Here is a 20,741-nt window from a genome sequence, read left to right as displayed (position 1 = left end):
TGCAAGGTTGCTAGAATTGTGTGTATTTATTGTCTGTGAGACTGGAAAAAAAACTGAAAGGAAACCCTGCAATGATGTTCACATACTTAAAATGTTACTGTGGAGAATAATAATGGTTTTGTCTTCCACCAAGGAAAGGAACAGAAATGATGAACTGGATCTGTAACAGGAAAGATTCAGGCTTGACACCACAAAAGCCTCTCCATTAGCACATTAGTTAAGTGCTAAAGATTGCAGAAGAGGCTAGTGCATAGGGTTTTAATGAGCAGACTGTACGTGTCGTAGGCAAAATCAGTCATGAGTGATTCTCAACTGGGCAAGGGGATGTAGCAAACATCATCTCATGTTCCCTTTTATCCTCTTTTTCTACCATTTTATGAATCTTTTTTCTTCAAACTTTCAGACTGTTAGACTTTAACTTCTGTGGTCTGCTAAAATTTTTATTTCTCCACCCTATCTCCCAAACAAGCATATCTAGCTCCAACTGCAATCTCTAGGTCCTGGTACTTATTGCTTATTGGTATATCGTCTCATTCCAGAATGGCACTGCTGACTTTGTCTCCTGAATAACAAATAAATGTCATCATTGCAGAACTCACCAAAAGTTTGTTTAAACAAAGGGGGTTTTATGCCAATAATTTTTTCTCTTTCCTATCATAGAGCTTCCATTAGAGTGCCGGTGTAGATGCAGCACAGGCTGGGGCTGGAACTTTCACATCTTTATATTTTTTTTCCTCCAAGTGTACCTAGATAATGTTGCATATAGTGAAACCTGGCATTATATCCTTTCCAGAGCTCCTATCAGAGGAGCTGAACCATCAGTAGTAATGATTTTTTTTTTTTTATAAAGGCATGTGGCGATAGGACAAGGAAAACAGCCTTAAGTTGAAGGAGGATAGATTTAGATTAGATATTAGGAAGAGACTCTTTGCTGTGAGGGTGACGAGACACTGGAACAGGTTGCCCAGAGTAGCTGTGGATGCCCCATCCCTGGAAGTGTTCAAGGCCAGGTTGGTTCCATTGAGCAACCTGGTCTAGTGGAAGGAGTCCCTGCCCATGGCAGAGGGTTTGAAGCTAGATGATCTTTAAGGTCCCTCCCAACATAAAGCATTCTATTATTCTATGATGGTAAAAATGCTGGGAAGACTAAGTTCATTCCAACAACTGTTATAATTAGGGTCATTTTACGTGGGTTGTGGTTGATGTTATCTGGTCAGATAAAATATTGCATTCCGTGTTCCCACCCCACCCCAAAAATAAAAACCAAATCAAACCACAAACTAAACCAAACAGAAAATTCCCCCACAACCTCTCCCCCCCAAAAAAAACCAAACCCAGAAAAAAACTAAACCCCAAACTAAACAAACAATACCCACCCCGTCCAAAATCTACCCTTGAATATACTTACGATAAAATAGGAATGTCTCATCTCTATTCTCTCTTCCTTTGCCCAATCTTAACTTTTCAGAGGGTAGTTTAATGTGTGACCTCTGTGTTTTGGGAACTTGTCTACATCACTGAAATTACCTGGGAAAATTTAATCCAGAATTACAGAAACTATGCCAGCACTGTGGCTTTACACAAAATAGATCTGTCTCTTTTAGCCAACTTAACTCTGGTTTTGACACAGCAAGAAGCAGAATTCGTCCTTGGTTTGGGAACTGTGGTATCTCCATTACAGTCAGTCTTCTTATCCCGAAGATTATTGTGGATGAATCAGGTGGATTCATTTCGCTCCTCCTCATCATTCACAAGCCTGCCTTCTTTCAGAATATCTACATGTACAGGTTAGTATTTATGCATTGTTAAAGAAACTTATGAAGATAAAGGACTCAGAAAAGTTCTGATGGCATTTTGATGCCTGCAGATGGCATAAACACATAATTATCACAGAATATTCTAAGTTGGGAGGGATTCCACAGGGACCATTGAGTCCAGCTCTTAAGTGAATGACTCATATGTGAATTGAACCCATGACTTTGGCATTATGAGCACCAAGTTTTAACCAACTGAGCTAATCTAAACCTACTCCACTTTTAAAACTGATGGGCTTTGCCACCATTTTTTATGTGGCTCATAAGAATTTCCACCCTCCTCCTCACCTTCTAATCTGGATGCTGGATGACTGCTTATACGGCAACACTTGCTTCTGCTTTGGTTGTTTGAAAAAATAACATCTTGGCATTTTTCTACTTTCATATAATGAAAGAAACACCACAGATAAATTAGTTAAAACCACGACTACCAGATACCACAGGTGCTGACTTCTAACACTTTCATTAATAGCTCACTTGAACACTTAAAATTTCTGTTCCCAGTGTACTGCTAACCACTTTTTTTCCATCACCAGCACCTGCTTATCTACTTAGGGTATTGTCATAAATAATAACTAAATATTGCTCTTCCACCTTGCCTTTTCTTCTCCTTACTTGCCTCTAACTCTGCCTCCTCAAAATTTACTTCCCATTTCCTCTCATCTTACCCTCCTTCTATTTTCAGCAAGACTATAAGTTTTTGTAATGTTAAAAGACAGGCTTTTTATTCAAGTATTCCTTACATGCCCAAGTGATTTGCACTTTAGAAGAGGGGGGAGAGTGCATAGAAGATGGGGAAGAGTGCTTTGGATGAAATGCAAGCCCATGGAAGACAATAAGAGTTTTGCTATTAATTTCAATATAGCCAAAATTGGTGTTGTTTGTCCAAAACATGGTCATTTCCCTCTTATTTTTCTAAGTGGCTTCTCTTCTTAGGGATGAATAATCTTAGATTACCTATGCTGGTCTCTGAGTATTCTTTTTATCATGATATACTGAAAAGGGCATAAGATAGGCTCCTCTGTCCCTTTCGGATTTTTCCTTTTTGTCTTCATCTGGTAGTTTATCAGCACAATATATTCCAATCTTTCACTAGAACTATATTATTTCATTGCATTGCCCTGGATAGTTCTGGTCCCACTGCAAAAGATGTCAGTAGTCTTTTTGACTGTTATTTTTAATTACTTTGAAGTCTTGGGACACAAGGGTGGGACAAATATTTGTTCCAAAACCTACACGCAAGATATTTGTCCTTCAGGTACAGCCTAGACCGACCTTGCAGTTCTAAATTCAGGCTCTGCATTACACAGCATCACTTTTTGATGAATTCAGCACATTCCTGTCTGCAAAAATATTTTCCTTGACATCTATACACAAAAAAATAAGTGAATTAACAGAAAGGCAGTACCTCCATAAAATGATAGTGGAAGGGTCATCTGATGGGGAAGGACAGGGCATGTCCTTTTTCTTCTTTCCTCTAATTTCTTGGTGGTATTTATAATTCAGAAACCATATCCATAAATACATCAATTACAGGAAACTGTGGATAGAGGTGATGTGAACATGGGTCCCAGTGGTTCACATAGCAGAGACAAACATGTGTATGCCCAGCGTTATAAGATATTTTAGACCAGGTTAAATTATTTTCCTCCTCTCCTGCGTTTATTATTATCTGCTCTTTGACATGACTTGACCTACAGTCCATTGTCTGTGCCTGGCTTTGTTTATCCCTGGCTCACAGCCTCCTTTGTTTTGTTTCAAGGTAACAATGAAACAGAAATGCTGACAAAAGCAGGGCTAAGAAATTTTTTGCTCCCTCCCAACACCCCTGTGTAATAATAAGAAGCAATCACAGTACTCTCAGGATATTTGCCTAGGCTATAACTAAGAGAAGATTTTATAATATGGACTACCTTGTCCTATTGCAATATTTTTCCTATAGCAACTTTAAACTACTGCATACAGTTAAGTTCATTTTTATGAAACAGGAAGATTGAGATATGAAGTCCAAGGCTGAAGAACAAATCAGCACAAGTAGCAAGAGCAAAATAGGAACAGTGAGATATTTCCTAACACAGCTGCAAACATTCTTATGCACAGTTTCAAAACTGCTTTAATTCCTTTGGTGGTGTTGGTTTAAGCTGTTCCCTGTTGTGGATGGGCATTTCTCTGATTCTTGTCATAATTTTATATGTTAGAAGGAAAGTAGTTTAGGTTCAGTATTAGAAACTAAGTGCACGTTTCCATCTCAATATCAATTCCATATAGCCACAGCTGTTAAAATATAGCATATTTTTAATGACTGTGATATTTTTATACACAATTAGATGTTAACAAGCATATAAAGATTGATATTTGCAGTCTGTCTTGAATCTTCAGCAATAAACCACTCCTCTCCATTCACATCTCTTGCACATTACAAAGTAAGGTTTTCAGGTGCTTTTTGTCACTGAGGAATGTGACTAGAATGCTCCATTTCAACAGCATCCAAATGATTGTGGAATAAAGAGGCTTTTATTTCAGAATAGCATTTCTAATGGAAATTATTCCAGAATATGTTTTCACACAGTATCTGTTTGATTCACTTTTCTCATACAAACTCTAGACTGAATGAGTTAAATTAGTATTCAGACTTTATGTGTGTCAAATCCCAGGCTTCTATTCTAAAAATATAATGTATTCTGGAAAAAAAAAAATGGACTGACTAGGTTATATTGCCCAGGAGATTTTAGACTTCATGTATTTCTCTTTCACCTTTCATTTATTTTAACAGATTGCCTATTTGTAATTAGGACATCACTTAGCCAATTCTGAAAATACTTTTTATTTTAGGAGTAAATACAAAATCTTTTAACAGAAATATATAGCAACTCTCGGGTTTTTTTGTTTTGTTGTTGTTTTTTTTGGTTTTTTTTTTTTGCTTGGTAATCAGTCCTGCATTTGCCTGGCTGATTCAGGAATCCTGTGGGATAATCTTCTTTACAAAACTTGATCTGTGACTTCTCTTTCTCAGTAACTACATTAGTTCCAGAGGTGTGCTTTGGAGAAGAAACAGCTCAGCTTTTCCAGACCTCCAAATCTGACTTATTCTGTACTTTGAGTAAGTGGTCATATAGGCATTTATTTTATTAGACCTTGTTTATCTATTATTCACTGTTAACTATAGATGAGCACAGGACTGTGGTTTTGGTCTGTTGCTTTGTTGTTGTTTTTTAATATAAACAGCCTTTTGAACAACATGCTTTGCCTTCCATGGGCTGGGGGTACAGAAGAAAATTAAACAAAACAAAAAATCAAAACAAAGAAACCACACCAATGAACAAAAAATAATGAAACACACAATGTTTTCTGTATGGAACTAACTGCAGACAAGTTCATTAATTAAACCGTCCAACATGAAATTTAGTGGATAGTAAAATTCAGGCTACTGGTAATTTCTCACATTATTTTTCTTCTTTTATTTAAAATATTTAGGCATTCTCAGACTCCCTTTCTTTCAGACTAGCGATATTTTGAATAACACATTCCAAATGACATGAAGTTAACTTTGGAAAACAAGCCTGGATGAGTCTGGAAAACAAACCTATGAGCCAGACATCCCTCCTAAATCTGACTCCAAGTTAAAAACAGACTTCTGCAAGGTCTTCATCTACTGGAGCACAAACAGGCATTTAGCAGGGACCAGAATGTCAAGCACCTTATTGGAGTAAAGTTTTATGTCAAATTAAGTATTACTGTCCCTCAGGTACCTCCACATTTCTTGCCACTGAGAGTTAAATACCGATGGCAATGACAACCTATCCTGGAGGCTTGCTCAGGAGCAGTTGGGTGTGTAAGATTTCCATACCACTTGCCAACCAAAACATGAAGGAAAAAGTGTCCATTTGTATGGTTAAGATAGTGGAGCAGGGGAGAATCTAAGACAGCTTGGAAAAAAAGCAAACAGAAAATAACATTAACCTGAATGAACTGGGTATTGATGCAGGCAAGTTATGCTTACCAAATGGGTGAATGGCTGAAGACAGTGGGAAGTTAGGATTCAGTGGGTAGATAATTTAGGTTGAAATTTGTAGGTTTTTTATCCTCTATCCCTACGAATTTTTCCCCAAACCAATATGAGCTACTGAGGTTTGGAGGCATTTGACACATGCAAGAGTACTGTTTTTTGAGGTAACATCATGTTATGTGCAGACCTGTGGGAAGCAAGAGTCCCCAAGAATTTAAAGAAAAAAAAAAGGTATGATTAGCTTTCCATACCAGTTTTGCAGACACAAAAGGGTTAGACCCTTCAGAAGAGTTTCAGATACGGATACAATTCTTCAGATGAATACCGAATCTTGTATTCTCTTCTATAAGGGAGTTTCAACAGCTGTCTTTTTCCTCATCTTTTTCTTCATTTTCTTTGGAAGCTGATATTTGCTCTAGCATGGAAGAAGCCAAAAGTTCTGGAACAGTTATTGCTGGCTCTCAGAAATGCATGGAGATAGACACCAGCTGCTGGTCCTCACCGGCTCTGGCTGGTGACTGAGGAACACATTCTTCCTTTGAATCTCTCTGTCCCTCCAGGACATTCCCTCAGTATTTTTGCACCACATTTGAGCCCCTTTGTGGCCTCTCAGGGAAGGCAGCACACACACACACACAGACACACACAAAAAGAATATTCCAGGGATAGGTCAGCATGACACTCATAGAGTGTACAGGGAGAGGCTTAAACATACCCTCCAGCATATACAGAATCTTGCAGGCCTGAGCATGCTGATCAGGTTAGCATGCCAGTAGGGATGCTTGGTAAACTCTCTGCAGCCTGTTTGCAAGAAGGGAGCTCACCATGCTAAAAGGCGCTCCTAATTTTTTTGCCAATGTTGCCACTTTTTTCCCAGCTACCAGACAAAATCCTCGGTGCCAACTGGGACTGAAATTCAGATGCCAGTGGAGATATGTCTTCAGTGTCCAACTGGGTCCAAGTTCAGTGGGACTTGTAGGAACTTCCCCCCTTATTCAATGGATCCCTTCAGTCTGGAACTTTGAACATTGTCTACCCTTCTTTCAAAGGATCACTGCAAGGTGACACTGGTGTAAAGCCCCTCCAGCTACCTCTAACCAGCAGAGAAGACAGTTGTTCTTTGTATCTTCCTCAGATACTCCCTGTAGCTGATAATATACAGGTATTTTAGGGAGTCAGGTTCAGTTATGCATCTTTTGTAACAGAGTGCAGAAGTAAGGGTTAACAAACCCATGCTAAAATGTTTGCAGTTTTTCAGTAGTTCTACATTTGAATTATTAAGTGCAGAGATTTACAAAACAGCAGTTAGCTTGTCAGTTCTATTTGTGCCCTTACTCTTTCTGAGTTTTTAGACCCTTTCTTTTACTCTCTCTGTATTTTTCTTCTTAATGGTTTCTTCATGTTGTTGTTATTGTTACATTGGCTCAAAGGTAATTTTTCCTGGCAACACAACCTTTTATTTGGGGACTTATACTATTGTTGTCTTTTGAAAGGATTTTCCATTCTTCCTGGTAATTTTAATATCTTTCAATTTTTTTTCCTTTTCATCAAGCAAAAACCATTCTGTTGTGGCTAACTTTCCTGACTATTGTACTGAAAAAAATAATATATATATATATAAACACATGTATATCTTATATATATGATACACACACATATATATGTGCAAAATACCTACATGTATTCTATGATTCTGTGATTCTATGTAAAGTATATACCTTTGAAAACCACAGACAACCAGGCTAGGGAAGTATCAAGGGAAAGGTGACCTGCAGCTGATTTTGTGCAAACCATAAAAATTACTGCCTCCAGTCCATTATTCTACCATTGTGTCAACAGCATGGTTGTAAATGCTCTGTTCCTTGTTTGAGCCAGGGACTAGCAAAGAACAGCTGTGTACATCTCCTAAACCAGAATTGCTCATTTTCCTTGAAAAGGTCACTACCTGTTGAGACAGTTCAAGGGAACAGTTAGATGTAGCACTAACCTCTAGCTGGGAGTATGTGGTATGGGAAGCACTGAAGGAGTGGAGTGAGCTGACAGCTGTGAGTGGAATAAGTCGACTCATGTAGTTAATATAGGTGCAGCCAGATGTGGAAGGATGGTCATCACCAAAATATCCTATCTGCAGTACTGGGTAGAGAAGAGACATGGGATGACTAGATGCTACTGCAAAAGTGCAAGACAAAGCTGACTCTTCATCCCAGTTTCATGGGAAGTGGGTCAGAGCTAATGCTTTCAAGTCCTAGAAAAGATTACAATTTAAGTACTTTAATAAGAGCTTAGATTTTCCCTGGAGTCTGAGCCACCCAGCTCCCACTGAAAACCCTAGCCAAAGCTAAATGGATTTTTTTTTGCCAGACTGAGCACTCAGACATTACAACGACAATTGGAACAAATCCTAATAACATTGGGGTGGGGTGGGGAAGGGAAATGTGGTTTTTCAGAAATCACTATTTAGTACCTCTGAAAAAACAAATCATATCTACACTACTCACCCAAAACAACATAATTGCAATAAATGATTCATGCTCTTCCACCTCAAACTCAGTCATGGGTGGCTTTTCTGCACTCAAATGGCAGAAAAGCGTTTATGAGGATAGCTTACAAATTCCAGTAGATCTTTCACATCTCACTTTCTGAGTCACTTCAGAAATACTTGAATGCCATTGTAAGCAGAGTTACAAGAATAATATTCCTCATTTACACACTGACTTAGCTTGAAGCATGAAACACCCTAATAAAGTCTTTATGACTCCTCATGTATTAGATTATTCATAATAATCTAAGAATCAGGACCTAAGAGTAAGGAAAGGCATAACTTGGGTCTCTCCACTTTCAGTGTCTCTGTAACTGTTGTTTTCTTTCACATGCAGATTTTGAAAAAAATAAGTAAAACACGTTCACAGCTGCTGATTGAAAGCAATTCTGGTAACATAAATTACTCTATATGATGCACAGAATGAAATTATTATGAGTACAATGGATTTTATGGTATATTTGAAGGCAGAAGCTAAGACTCCACACCTGAATAGCTTTTCAAACCTCCCCCAATGCACTGGAGAAGAGCATATCAGGCTCAGGTTGCCTGGGATTTATTCCCGAATAGACTACTGATTTTTCATTTTGTACTATTATAACTCAGTGTACATTGGTTTCCCACATTGTAAAAAAGGGTGAAGATATGGGTCTCCCTTTTTAAAGCCACTCAGGATGCACTGCTGAAAAGTATGCTTTAAGAATGAGGCCTTATTACTGAGTTCCATTCATGTGGTGGAAATTGCGGGACTGGGATTACAGATTCCTTGCTGGATATTTAAATAACCATAAAAGCCTGAACTGGTCCTGACTGCTCCTGCCCTTATCTACAAATAGCTTCTGACTGTATTTGCAAGGATTAGTATTGCCTATATGGGATCGGACCCATTTTCAGCAAGGCCCTACACTACCCAGGAAATAACTGATCATTAGACATCCACATGCTGACTTGCTGTCTTGTGATATATTATTAGAGGCTGGTGCTTAAGGAAGGGGTGCAGTGTACAAAACAACATTTAACCAGCATTTCTAGATTGCCCTGTGTATCTACCGCAGAGCCAACACTAATAATTTCATCACAAGTCATACATTTTTATGTATTTCTTATAGCATTGGGGCATGCAGCTATGTGATTACAGTAAAATTGTTGCTGTCAGCCTTAAAACCAATGAGTTCATTTGCAAATAAAAGCTTACTAATATGAATTTGAAAGATCAGAAGCTGGGAACGATGAACATATCCCACTGCTTAGATTGTTTCATCTGGACTTGGAAAATCTGGGAACTATTCCAAGGTGTCCCAGTAGCTTTCTGTGTGATTTCCAGCCCATTACTCAAGTTTCAGAGATATATAAGCACCTAACAGCCAGCAGAATCCACCAAAGAATGAGACACCTATTCCAGTTTCAAAATCTGGGCTTTGTTTCTGGGGTGCAATTCCTCTTCTGCAAAGTGAGGATTGAAGACCATTCGTGTTTCATATAGTTTGGGAAAGGTTTAGGTATGAAACCTAGCAGTGCAGGAATCCTCTGGTAATAGAAATTATATGCAAATTATGGGTATTATATGGAAATTATATCCAAAGGTTATTAACTTAATTGGCAAAAATGTGTTCACCAGTATATGTTTGTAAATGTAAAGGTCATTGTCAGTATATGCTGGTAAATGTGAAGGTCACTGTCTCCAGGGTGAGGAGCAGTCATGTGAGGAGGCAGAGATTCCATGTTTACCAAAGGATGGCATTTTTCTGCAAGTGCTTCCGCATGTGAGGAAGTGGGAGATGCCCCAGATCCTGTGCTGTTGGAGGACAAGTCAGGGTCAATTGGATCCAAATACTGTTCACAAGCATTCTTTCCTCTGACATTTTCATGTGTTTTTCTTTACCAGTTGTGTAATAGATCTGAAACCCTCTTTCTGCTGTTCTCATTTTTTGGGCAGTGAAAGATCTGGCTCCTCTCCATTTTCAATTCCACAAAACTGTAACCGTAACCAAGGACAAGTATGTCTTCCGCTATAGTACGATGTATTGTGTATCATATCATTATCTTTTGGGTTTTTCTAGCTAGCAAAATAATAATAATACTTAGCACTGTCATTGCAATTACCTCTCCTAGTCCTTTTTAACCATTGGCTAGTTCAGTGCTTCCCAAACTATAGCCCATGCCCTGGAAGTGGTCTGCAGAAAGCTGTTGCCTCATACTGTTGAATACCCATGTTTACCACTGGTGCCCTGCTGATGACAGCTACATATCTGTTCAATTCAGTGATGCAGAATAGCAGACAGGAACCCCAGTGCATGAAACCAGCTGGGACCACCTGCCAAATTGCACGATGTTGATAACTTGACACCTGTACCTGTAACACTTCTTTCTTACACCACAGTAAAGGCATATTGGTTCTCACAAGAACAAGTGTTCTAGTGGCTTCAGCGATGTTGTGTGACCAGGAAAGTGAAGAGAAATGGTCTCCAAGACGGGATGCTGGAGGGTTTTTATTGCTGATGCTATCATCAGAAGAAATTGGAATAAGAAGAAATGTATTAAATCTAGAAAAGCATTTCATGCAAATGCAAAATTTTTGCATTAAAGTATTATTAATAATCTATTTTTAAAAATAACTATTTTAGATTTCTATATATCCATCTGAAACAGAGACTCCAAACTGGGCCTTCCTAACAGTAGTCTATTTTAACAACCGGGACACAGTTGCTCATAATCACCTTGACCTAAACAAGACATCTCAATTCTGTATATAAGTGGAATAGCTTCAACAGTCTGGGATAAAGGCTCTCTACTGTCATGTGACAAACCTGGATTAAAAAATATCACTCTTCTTGATTTACAGAACACAAAAAGATCAACCTGAGTCTCCTTAACTGTAGCTATATAAGGAAGGCATAGACAAGGATGGGCACAAGCTACAAACTTTGGTCATTTGTCCTGAGAAATTGTTAGAACAGCTCCTGGGATATAACTAGGCACAATCAGGAGCAAGCACATGTCAGCAACCACTAGAAACAACCAGGTTGGATGTGGTCAGCTTGTTTTAGGAAGTAGGAGTGGGTAGTCTAAAATAATTGCTCCCAGGGCCAAAGAATGGAACCTAGCTGGTTTTAAATTTTTAATGCACATATAGCCACAAAAGTTTTGTGAGTCCAGGAAAGAGGAAGCTCATCAAATCTCTGTCATCTAGATGTGTCAAAACATGTCAAAGTAGGCTGTGTCAAACCAGGCAGGGCTCTGGACAAAAAGGCTGAGTTATGCCCTCAAGTCCTGTAATGACAAAGCTAATCAAGAAATTAAGATCAGAGAAAGAAAAGAAGTGTATGAAAATTAGAACTTCTGTTGTGGATTTCAACACATCTTAGGAAGAGATGTGCTCAGAAAAACTTCTGTGCATATTCCCTTGAAGTTCATTCTTTTCCACACAAATCTTGATGTTTTCCAACAACTGAGTGCTGCATGGTATAGGCATGATCCAGGGATTAAAAGAAAAAATTGGGTCAAATAAGTATTATTGCAGAAAAAGAAGTTCCAAATCTCTTCCAGTCTCGAGGATGCAAAATTTCTGCAGTTCATCTTTAGTAGTAATTCATTTAGGACTCGTGAAACTTGATCATCTTTTTGCAGTCCTGAATATTTTCTGCAGGCATCTGCTCTCAAATTAAAGCTCTGAGATGTGATCTCTCAGAACTTTGCCATATAACAGCCACGTTTCCCTTGACACATATTAACATACACATTTGCATTGTTCTTATGCAAAACTGCATTGCTTTACTTTGCAATATGAAATAATCTTTTGATAGTCTTGTTGTATATCTTCAAGTTGGAAAGAATATAGCAATATGAAGCTACAAAATTAAGTTGGAAGTCTCAGGAGAAAAGACTGTTTTGTGAGGTTATTAATCCTTCCTGTTTCCACTCTGTCCAAAAATACCACAATTTCAGTTTTGATCATGGCATTTCAACACTTCTTTCCCAATCAAAATCTTAAAGTACTCAAATGCAAGTAAAGGAAAAAAATCAGGGGTGATCTCAAACTTGCATACTCTTTTTCCCTCTACCCCTGCCTCAGGTCTTCATACTGACCCTAGCCCTCTCCAATCCCCTTTTTATTTAACAAAAGAATATTTTATTAGTTGCAAATTAAATTGATCCAGTAGTTCTAAACTTTTATAATTCTGAGGAGAGAAGATATTGAAACTGTAATTATATGTAGAAAATAAAATAAAGGCTGTCTTGCATAAAAAAAACATTCTGGAATACAAAAATTTAACAAATATTTTGACAGCTAATATTTAAGTTCATTCCAGAAAATGTTCATATATATGATTAGCTCAAATCAGAAATACCTTTCAATGTATTCCTACAGTAAAAAGTCATTCATTACAGACATTTCCAGAAAACCTTTTTAACGATGTGAGATTGTAGTGGCTAAGAGTCATAGATGGGCATGACAAAGAATGTGAACACAAGGGGGTTTGGATTATTGTTTTTCTCTTCAGTTGTTAGACTTTAGTTTGTAGCAATTAAAAACCTTGCAGCTTTAAACTATCTAATTGAAGTCTTTCACCCTTGTAGTTTGGTACTTTTAAATGGTGATATTAGGGGCCCAGCAGCTTACGATGGTGGGGAATTTGTCAACGATGCTGACAAATTCCTTCTAGCTTTCTATCACTCTCTGTAGGCATGAAATGGCTTTTTGTAAAATCTGTTAATTTTTTGCTCTGGTTTAGAAAAACATCTTCCAGAAATAAAAAGGGTGGCACAGCTAAAGGCAAATGTTTTCTCTCCACACAAGGGAAAACTTTGTCTTATTTTATTGTTGTTTGTGAGAGAGGATAGTAGAGAACTGCTGCTGTAAAAGGAGAGGAGGGGAGGAAGGGAGGGGAGGGGAGGAGAGGGGAGGAGAGGAGTGAATAACTATGCAATCTAAAGGGGACAAACCAAACTGGGGTGCCATGTAAACTAAGTAAACAGCAGAAATTCTGCTTGCAGAAGAAGGAGGGGATGGCAGTAGCAGTGGGAGTCATCTGCCACCTGCATTGTCTCCCTGTTCTCTTTGTAAGTTGTTGTCTTGTCCCTGGAGACAGCTCAGCAAAGCAGGAAAAGGCTGTTTGGTCCCCTTCTGTTTCCCTAGAACAAACCAAGTTCTCTTAAAAAAAAGAAAAATTTCTCATAAAAGTGGAAGGTCTCAAAGGGATGGGAGTGGGTTATAAACCCATTGCACAACTGAGTGACCTGCAGTCTGACATTAGTGAGGCTTGGAGACTGATGAACACTGGACTGGGGGAAACCTTTCTGATCAGGTTAAGGTCATTAGTTGTGTGTGAAATAAAAGTGGTTTGTATTGCTCTTACTGCTGACATTTGTTAACCTCCTTGTTGCTAAGCATAAGACCAAGCTTAAACTCTCAAAGCTAACTTCTTTTCTGATCGCTTCCAGAGTAACAGATTTGTGTTTTACAAAACTTCAAGGCAGCAGCAGCAAAAGAATGAGAATCCAAAAATACTAAATTGAATGGAGAGTACTAAGGAATGCCACAGACTGACCACAGCTGCAAGTGATATATCCACATGACATATTGTGAAGGTATGACCCTAGGGACCAAAAGCAACATGGTCAAGTTAGTAGTATTACTGTGGACATACATGTTACAGATTGATTTCAATTACATGGAAACACATTCATGTGCCTCACATGCAATTGAAAGTGATTAAGTCCCATGGATATGTGTAAATTTTCTTTTTTCTTGGCTTCCTAGCATTTAACTTTTCAATCTAAGTTGTAAGCTACTAGCAATACTTTTTAAAAAAAATCTAATAAAGGATACATTGGATGTTCCAGCATAGGCATGTATATGCACTATTTCCCCAAACAACAAACATATAATGAGACCTCTCATCTGCTAAAGCAGTCAGGCTTTTGGGAGTAACCAAACGGGGCATATCAGGATAAAAAGGTAGATTTAAATGACCTGGGTGCATGTTCATTCACTTTAAATATTTGGAACACCTCAAATGTACCAAAGGTTAGACCACCAGACTTTTAAGCATATTTTTAGTGGTGAATTTTAGCTCTCTTAAAAATTAAGAGATCTCCTGTCAAATCCTCTGGTGTGTTCTAGGGCTTTTGTACTGACAGATTTCAGTTTTTAAATGGATGATCATTTAAGAACAGACTCCATAAAGTACTAGCTGCAGCAGGATTTGCCTAACTCAAGGTATGTATTTGGCACTCTGTTTTCATTTTTACTACAAACATTACTAGAGGCATCCCAAGGTTAACATTACAACTATGGGATACTATTCAAGCAGCATAGGAAATTCTGTCATTTGTCAGTAGTACAACCCTGCATTTTCCTTTCATCTCCTTTGCAGCTGTCCAAGATTCACAGAAATGTATTATCTCTGTTGTAAAAAAAGGTATCATTGGTCTTTTGGATTAATCATTAAATGATATCTCCTGATCCCAGAGCTACAGCTGACTCAGCAGCCTTTGGGAGTTCTTAAAGAACCAGTGCCTCTAGTCTATTGCTTTTAAAGCTCTCTGTAACTGAGAAAAGTATCTTTTGGGTATATAATGTCTTATAAGTACACTGATGAGATGAAAGCCATAAAAATTGATTTCTAAAATTATCAAAATCTCAAAAATCCTATGCTCATTGTAAGCGTTTATAAAAATAAGCCTTAAAAATAAGCCTTGCATGAGCAGAACATCGAACTGTATATCAATGTGGGATTTTTTCATTACTAGCAGTTTAAAAATCCCTCTATACTAATTAAGTTCACCTTAATGATGAAAACATGCTGTACATATATAATTATGACAGATTACAGGAAAATCTCAGAAAGTGACTAATGTTTATGTCTGAAAAAGTTTAGAAAAAAACCTCTGCAAGTTCATTTTTGATTCCAAAGAATGTACTTTTCTGCATAACTTATTGTGGTCTATTTAAATAAATGGGCTGCACTAATTGTGGTTTCATCAGAGTTGGTGTTATTGTTCATTCTTGTCTGGAAGATCCAACAGGCTGAGCAAAAATACCACCTCTATTCATCCGTATAGTTATTTTTTCATGGGTAGGTATGGAGTTAGTTCCTGAGGGACCTCAGAAGTCAGCTTAAGAGTGATTGGTCACCCTGTATGAGATTGTGCAATACATGTATTAGTCACATACAAATTATATGCTCAATGAGTTTGTGTCCTGGCTGGTTTTATTCCTTCTCTGCAGGCCCATCTGAGAAACTAAAGAAAAAACAAAAAAAATCTGTGTTAATTTATTTATGTGAAAAGTAAAAGAGAATACAAGAAAGCGGGTAAGAATCTGTAGTAGAACTAACTGAAAAAAGGGAAAGCCATATGAAGAAAAAATGGTGGAAACAAAAGGTTATTTTCAATTTACAGAGACCGAAATCCAGACATTTCTTATTACACATTATCTAACAAAATATGAAAGTTGAAAGAATATAAATGTAATTATTTTTTTAATTTTCCTCACTTTCTTCCAGTTTTCTAAACCAATGAAAAAGTTTCCCCTTAGTATGCAGACACATTATTTGCATATTTACATTTTATATGCTTACACATTTTCATTTTTCCTTCTGCCATTTGCGACCCTTGCAATATGACAAAGCTGTCCAAATCATCATCATCATCATCATCATCATCATCGTCATCATCTTAAAATCCCCATTGTATACAGGTGAGGACTTTTTTTTAACATTTTGCTCCAGTCAAGTGACTTCCTAGCTATCTCTTTGTAAAAATAAATCTTGAGACTTCAAGAACAAGGCATACTTCCCTTGTTTTAACCAACCTTGTAATGACCAGAATCAGACTCTTGATTTTCAGAACTGTGTCAAATGCAGGAATTCATTCAACAGAAATAATAACCTCCTTATTTCAGTTCAATATATTCTCATTCATGCATTCTTTATCCATAGTCTTGCAATATGATCCATTTACCATCATGGTTTGCTATTAGTCAAAGTAAGGGATTTATGATATTTGACATATAAGTATAATTCTGATATATATATTTTTGCTTTTAAATATAATATTTTATAGGTTATATCTTTAAAAGATGTTATGGTTTCTTTGTACCCAGCTTATAGTAAATTTCTCTTTCTTATCAGTATTTCCATTATCATTTTGTTACCTTAAAAATTGTCAGAAATAACTTCACATATTTTCCAAGAAAAGCAATACAAATGGAAAAGAAATTAGTGCTAGAGCTTCCTCTCTGGACCTCCTCAGAAACCTGCCCACTCAGAGGTGACTTCCTGTGAACAATTACATTTCAATTACTGCTCATTTAACTAGTTTTCTATTATGGTTTTCTTGTTTTGATGTTATTTATTTGTTGGGGTTTTTTTTATGGAGTGGAACCATTAGCATGACAAATATTTCACAAAAGTTTGGAAAATTGTATGAATTCTTGCATTTTAATCCATCGAAATGCAAAGTCTTTTGTGACAATACAATTTCCTCTAAAGACCATCTTAATTGACTTCTATTCTACCACTTTTTCCTGATCTTTATTAATGAGCTGCTTCATCAGTTGTTTAGATAGGCAGACTAGTGTTTAGGAAGGCAAGGATTATAACCTGTTCATTTTATTTATCTTTTATGAATATTAGCATGATATTAGGATTTTTCTGTTCTATTCAAACTTCCCTACTCTTTCCAAACTCACTGGAAAATAATATTCACAATTTAAACAAACACTCAACCAGCTTTTTTTAAAAGCTTGATGCAAGTTAACCTTTATTCACTGGTTAAAATGTCAAGTTTTTGTAGTTTTTGTTTAGTATCTTCTGTCAAAGTGGAAACTATTTCATCAGACTGAGGCCGAATAGAAATCTGCCAAGAACAAATCATGCTTTATTTATTTCTCTAACACAATAACTGAACAGAAAATACACTGATGACATTGTATATTCTCGTTTTAATGAAGTTCTTGATCTTCTTTTCAGGATTCTAAGGAAATCTTGTGTGGCCTGTAAACTACATGCAAGATCAAATGTATAGCAGTTCCAGAGAGTCGCTAGCAATGGTCCACAGTCAGTGACTGAACATACCCATTCGCATGCTGCCCTGGATCTAGGTGTGTTTAATATTTTCATGACTGACTGACCCTCAGAAGGGAAGAGAGATTGTGTTGATCAAATTTACAGTTGATTGGAGACAAGAAGAGTAGGAAGAGAAATCAAAATTACCTTAGCCACCTGAAGAAATTATCTGAGAAAAAGTCTGGATGGAATTCAGTAGTTATAGGTTTTAAAAAAATCAGCCACACAGATATAGGATGGAAAAAAACCCCACCAAATAAAACAAGAAAGTAACCATTTTTTTTGAAGCTCATCTTGGGATTTGACTGAATCATTGTTGAACATAAGTCAGAAATGTTCTGATGTTGTGGAAAGGCTAACATCACAGTGGGATGTATAAACTAGACAAGACATAGGAAATAATCCTGCTCTTCTTAGTACTGCAAAAGCCTCATCTGTTTGTGTCTATGAGATATTGGGTGCTTGGGTTAGCGCAATGTTTTAAAGTACTGTGTTAATTTATTTCTATTTTTTTTATCTGGAACTTTGACCTGAGAATTGTATAGGTGCTGGTGGAGCATTTTAAGGACACTTTTTTAATAGCTGCATGAGCAATTTCACTTGACTCAAACCAAAGACCCTCCTCCTTTTAATTATACTCTCCTTCTAATTACACTCTCATTTTAATTATGATCTCTTTTTCCTACACGATACGTATTTGTCCTTAAAGCATTGGTATCAATAGAAAAGAAATTCTTTGGGCAACAGGGACTGCAAATGATTGAAGGAAACAAGTTCCATTGCAAAATAGAGAACCAGAATCCTCAGTTACACTGTGGAAATGTCACTAGTGAATGTATGGTGAGAGCAGCATCAAAATGACCCCCAGGTTACACTACATTTTATTGAAGAGAAGGCAGCAAGAACACTGTGGCCAGACAGGAAAGCAACAGAAATTGAGGTTGTCCCTCTAACCTAATACACATGCAACTGCAGAGACTTTAGACACAAAGTCTAGAGGAAGCCACCTGAATGCACTGGTATTGCTTCTTGAAGAAATTCTGACTGTAGTTCACAATGCACTAATATGTAATAATGTCACGTGTGGATCAGAAATTAAATTCAAAGCAGAAAGCCTCTGATAGTCCTGAAAGGAGTTATATACAAATTAAATGTAGGAATGAGAATAGTTACTTTCTCCTCTGCATGCTGGAACATTTGCCCCAATACAGACTGTTCCTACAGATGCTGTCAACTCTTAAATAGTTATTGTAATACAGAGTCATGCAAAGATTTTTAAGGCTACCTTGTAGTTATTGTAATACCCCATTCAGCCATCAAAGCAGTCACAGTACCACAGTTATTGCCAGGATACACACACAATACAGGGAGAACGAACCATGTATTTTTTAATTCTGTTTTTCAAGGGCTCAGAAGCAGCCCCATAGGTGCTAATTATTTCTTTTTTCGCATATTTTTGCAAAATTTTTACTCTGTAACTATGCAATGCTTGACCTAAACTCCAGTACCAAACAGAAGGGGTATGAGTCAGTCTGAGCCCTCAATGCCAGAGAGGTTGTGGGAATCTGTGACCCAGAGGGAACCCACCTGTCTAGTGATATAATTTGGCTCCAAATTTTTTCTTTTAAATATGTTATATTTGAAAGAACCAAAATCGGGGTGGGGGGGAGGGGATAAAAGGGAAAGGTCTAATTTGTTTAAAATTCTCCAAGGAAAAGAAAAATTATATACTAGAATGTCACCAAAGCCTGAATGGCCTCATAAATGTATAGATATGATTGAATCTCTAGTGTAGAGAGAGGTAAACACAAGAGGTGGGCTTGAACTCTAGATTCTGTCTTCCCAGCAAGATGCATGACTTCACTGAAATACTTTGCAACAGAGAGGCTACAACAAACTTAAGACCAATCTAAAGTCCAAAGACAGGAGAAAGAGAGAGATAGTGTGCAGGTCTTCTCTGCATATACGTATAAGTACCAGTTTAAACCCTTCATTCCTCCAGCAAGAAATATATCTGGAAAAAAATAGTGACTGCTGTACATCAGGACATGTGAATCAGTGCGTCTGTCTTTTTCTTTCTACATTTACACATCCTGAAAAAAGATCCCAGCCCTCAAAAAAGCTTCTTTCCTAACTATGTAAGAGATACTCCAATTATTTTCTAAATTTCAGTCCTTTGCAAGAAACCCCTCACAAATATCAGTTTTCATACCCTTATGTTTTCAAAACATAAGCAAATGTGCCCATTTCCTCCTTGTAATCATTCTGCAGTAGGTTTTTACAGCTGACACAATTTATTTGCACTCAGCCAGAAAAAAAAAAAACAAAACAAACCACCAACAAAAAAGCCTTTCTTTTGGAAATGTATGGCTAAGATATGTAGAGGTGACTGACAATTCTCAGCACTGAATTTATTAAATTGCCATACAGCCTTGAACAGTGAATGCTCAGCATTTTCTGAAAATGAGGAATGTGGAAAGTGTCATAAATTAAACTCCCCCAAATAAGTAGTTATTTGATAATGTATCGGTCAACTGCTGAAAGCATTGGAATACATAAGTGCAAACACACATCCATTCATATGAATAAAATATATAGACAGATTATGATGACATGGGGAAGAAGAAAACTTTTATGAACATTTATTTAGTGTGTTTTATAGACAGCAACTGAGAACTAACATACTGCACATATCCTATATTAGATACAGCAAGTTAATAATATCCTAATTAAATGTGTTTTCCTTATTTCTTTCCCACAGAATAGAGAATCATTATGCTAGAACTATTACCCTTGGTCTTGCTCTTAGACAGAAGAGAACATTGCAACTTAACAATTCCAGGAAAATAACCCTGGCTGTGATCTAGAGAAAGGAATGAAACGATTAACTCTCTTTGCATAAAATGGAAATGGAGATGACTGTGTGTTTCATTGAAGCTGAGCATCAGAGTTGAAGACCCCTATCTACCCATACTTTGACAAAGAAATGAAGTCCATTGACTAAGTATTTTGGTTGCTTACATCCATTTATCTCATAGATTCTGGAGGAGGCTTGTATTACTGTAGGTTCTTTCTGACTATCGGGGAGTTGAGCAGTAGCAAATATCTAGAACATCCATGATTTTGCACCTGACACAGTATTCCTCTGCATTAATGGAACAGCATACTCTTTCTTTTACGTATTTCCAAAGCAAATTAATCATAATGAAACTCATTGCTTTTCAAACATTAGCATAGAGTTGACACTAACAAAAACAAGAGAAAAATTGCATCTCCCTAATAAAATGTGTTTTGTTATCTCAGTTCAGAGA

At 37.2% G+C, this 20,741-nt stretch overlaps 1 long non-coding RNA gene across 1 annotated transcript; it reads left to right on the top strand.

The window, feature by feature from the left end:
• Positions 1-546: 546 nt before the first annotated feature.
• LOC113967603 lies at positions 547-13,914 on the top strand. The gene is made up of 3 exons (XR_003534231.1): positions 547-604; positions 3,404-3,413; positions 13,802-13,914. It is a non-coding gene; the product is annotated as an uncharacterized LOC113967603 (long non-coding RNA).
• Positions 13,915-20,741: the final 6,827 nt, after the last annotated feature.

This window comes from Neopelma chrysocephalum, unplaced genomic scaffold (assembly GCF_003984885.1).
Source record: "Neopelma chrysocephalum unplaced genomic scaffold, ASM398488v2 Primary Assembly neopelma1_23, whole genome shotgun sequence".
Taxonomy (NCBI): domain Eukaryota; kingdom Metazoa; phylum Chordata; class Aves; order Passeriformes; family Pipridae; genus Neopelma; species Neopelma chrysocephalum.
Note: the sequence above shows the minus strand (reverse complement) of the source record. Positions and strands in the feature narration are given on the sequence as shown.